The sequence below is a fragment of the Myotis brandtii genome, unplaced genomic scaffold (genome assembly GCF_000412655.1).
Source record: "Myotis brandtii unplaced genomic scaffold, ASM41265v1 scaffold314, whole genome shotgun sequence".
NCBI lineage: Eukaryota > Metazoa > Chordata > Mammalia > Chiroptera > Vespertilionidae > Myotis > Myotis brandtii.
The window spans coordinates 2,696,590-2,700,178 of NW_005362033.1; positions in this window are offsets into that span (position 1 = coordinate 2,696,590).

The following is a 3,589-nucleotide window of genomic DNA, read 5'->3' on the forward strand; positions in this document are numbered from 1 at the left end:
GTGGGGCGGGGTTGCAGCAGCTCACAGCCACCCCTGGGCACCATGCATGGAGACACCGCTCTCCACTGAGCCACCGTCCGCCCGGGACCTGGTGGGGGTTGGGTGGCCTCAGGCTTCCACTGGCCCCACTGAAGCCAGACTCGGCTTGGCCGGCCACCCCTGCCGCCCAAGGGCTGTGCATGCCCCACGGGCCTCATCACCCTCATGAATCACGTGGTCCAGCCGTCCCATCCCAGGAAGTGGCCATCCCGATCACCATGGCTCACTCCCCGGTGCAGTTGGGCCTGCCCAGCAAGCATGTAGGCAGGAACTGGGCCTCTGAGGGGAAGGAGGAGGGATGCGTGGGCCAGGGCAGAAGTGGGGAACTTGGCGGTGTAAACACAGCCCCCCCACGTCGTGCCGGCCCCTCGTGCTGCATTCCTGAACCCCTGGGTGCCCCTGCCCAGCACTGTGCTCTCGGGCCTGGGGTGGGGGTGAGGGACCTGGAGCCACTCCCCAGGGGATCTGGCCTAAGCTTGCAGTCAGACATCCTTCTGGCAGCCAGGGAGCCCTCAGGGGATATCCGACTAAAGGCTTAGGCCCCCAAGGGAGCTGTGATGAGGAAGCTGGGGTGACAGAGGAGCCATGTTGTCCCGCCCCGCCACCCCAGGTTGGGTCGCACATGGGACACCCACCACCCCGGATCACAGATAGCATGCCTGGATGGCGGCAGGGCAGGCAGGATGGTGCTGATCTGCCCTGCCTGCAGTATGCAAATTAGCCGCCATCTTTGTTGGTGATTTGCATATCACTCTGATCAGCCAATGGGAGGCGTAGCGAAGGTACGGTCAATTACCATGCTTGCCTATTATTAGATAGGATAGCCATACTATTAGAAGTGGTATTGCATTATGGGTTTGATTTGCCTTTTTCTCATGGCTAGTGATGGTGAGCATTTTTTCGTTTGATAATTGGCCATTTGTATATCTTCTTTGGAGAAATGTCTATTCAAGTTCTTTGCTGAGGCGGTTACCAGTAAAAGCTGATTCTGTACTTTCTCCAAGTCAGTATAGGCTAGATTATGCTGCAGCAATAACCAGCTCTAATATCTCAGTTGCTGAAGACAACAAAGTTTATTCCCCACTCCTCTTCCATGTCCTGCACAGGTCCACAGGGAGCTCTGCTCACTGTGGTACTCAGGGACACAAGTTGACTGACTTCATCGCCATAGGTCGTCCACTGTTACCACAGTAACGTGAAAGGGCATGTCAAAGCACGGGCTTGGGCTCAGAGCTTCTGCTCTCATTCCATTTACCAAAGTGAGTCACATGGTTATGCCCAACTTCAAAGGTGAAATTTAAGTGAAGCCGGGAACTATTCTGGCATGAGCTTGGAAAAAGAAGAAGCAGTATATTTGTGAAGAGCAACAACGACTGCTACCCCTGCCCAGCGACACTACACTCCCCCTCAGGCAGTTCTTTCTCCAGCCTCATCTGGGCTTGGGTTAGAGCTGGGAACCTAGCACCATCCAGAACAATGTTAATTGTTACTAGCATCTCTGGTCTCTTCCTCGGCTGCCAATCTTTGCAGTTTATTGTAAAAGATTATATCCCCTTTCTTTAATTGCCACTGTGAATTTTTGACTGTTTCCCCCTATATTTTGTTAAGTTATTATATTTCAGATCAGGGAGATTCTGGTGCCCTGTGTCAGTTGGCACCTGGAACTCTTCTCTTGCACAAATATTAAAGATGCAATGCAAAGGCAAGATCTGGGTAATGTCCTACCAAGCCCTGAACAGGAAACCCATTACAGGCAACAAACAGTTAACATTCATTAAACATTTATTCTATATCAGACACTGGATATATCCTTTACATTTATTATCTCATCTAACCCTCCCCCTAACCCCTTAAGATCAATACCATTACTATACTCATTTTGTATCTGGGGAAACTGAGGCTGAGATCAAATGCTACACACATGGTAAATGATGCATCCTGCATTCCCTGGGGCCTGCCCACTGCTCACCCTGCCCACTTCTCTGGAGCAAGCAGAGGCCTCCTCCGAGCTGAACTGGAGATCAAGGGAGACTTGACTCGGCCTGACTGGCTTGCTCTGAATCCACTCCACTTCCCCACACTATGTGTGTCCCTCTGCGGAACAACATCTCACTGGGAACTAGAACAAGTAATTCGTTCAGAAATACAGTTTGCAAATAGATGAGTTTTGAGCCTGTTTTTGAATTGTAATTGTATTGGAAATTGAATTGAGTGCTGAGGCTTTAATTAATTCCCATGTAAAACAGAGGTTCTTACTGGGCACTGAGCTTGCATATGATCTGTGGTCCTGGGCCCTGGAAGCAGACTGGATTGGTGTGAGAGTTTCCCAGGACAGTGTTCACTGTTTCATCACATCTTAAAAAGGGTTTGCGAGCCCTGGCTGGTGTGGCTCACTTGGTTGGGACGTCACTGGTACACCAAAAGGTTGCGGGTTTATCCCCTGATATCTCTCTCTCCCCCTCCCTTCCCCTCTCTCTAAAAAAAAACCAACAAAAACAAGAAACATCCTCCAGTGAGGATTTAAAAGGGGGGGGGCATGACCTAGTGCTATTAATTCCTATCTTAAAACATCTAAAATCTTTTGTTCAAAATTTCAAATAATCTTTAAAATTAAAAAAGTATATATCTTTATGCCAGGCCAGTGAGGCTCAGTGGTTGAGCATTGACCTATGAGCCAGGAGGTCACGGTTTGATTCCAGTCTGGGCACATGCCTGGGTTGTGGGCTCAATCCCAGTGTGGGGCGTGCAGGAGGCAGCCAATCAAGGATTCTCTCTCATCGTTGATGATTCCACTTCTTTCTTCTTCTCCTTTCTCTCTGAAATAAATAAAAATATATTTAAATACATATATGTATATATTTTAATTTTATTCTGCTGAAAACAGCCTCCACTTTGGGGCTCTGAATTTCAGCGCACACAGTTCAGTACTAGATCATTCCTCTAGGTGGCAGCAAAACCCTCACATAAACTTTCTCTTGGTTTCTGAATTTTCTTATCACAGATTTTTTTTATGCCAACGATGGAATCCGGACCTCGAACTTCTTTCAGCCTTTTCAGTTGTTTACCGCGGGGTGAGCTAAATGTGCTAAAGTGCTGACGCTGTTCTTGTTTCAGGTTTGAATGCTGGATGATTGTCGGAAGGGCTCAGGTAGCACAGATTTCCCCCAACTGACTACCAACACCCCTGGGCAGGTTGGTTGAACAGGTAAATGAGTGCATAACCACCAGAAACACACAATGCTAAGTATCTAGCTTGAGAAAAGGCTTTAAATGGCCATTTCTGTGGGCACCCCAGTGTCCCAGTCAGGGTCCATAATTTCAAGAAGAAAGCAACTCTGGCTGTCTTAGCAGAAACGGCATTTATTGGGACGGCATTTATTGGGAGTAGATTTTAGAATCACGAGGAAGGTCCACCCTGGACTGTCCCCTCATTTGCATCAAGCATCCCAGGCTTCTGGGCGGTGCATCCTCTGCCCGAGCCGGTCACGTTCCAGAGCCCGGGCTGGAGGGGCCTGGCAGCCCCCAGGGAGCACCCTGCGCGCTGGCCTCC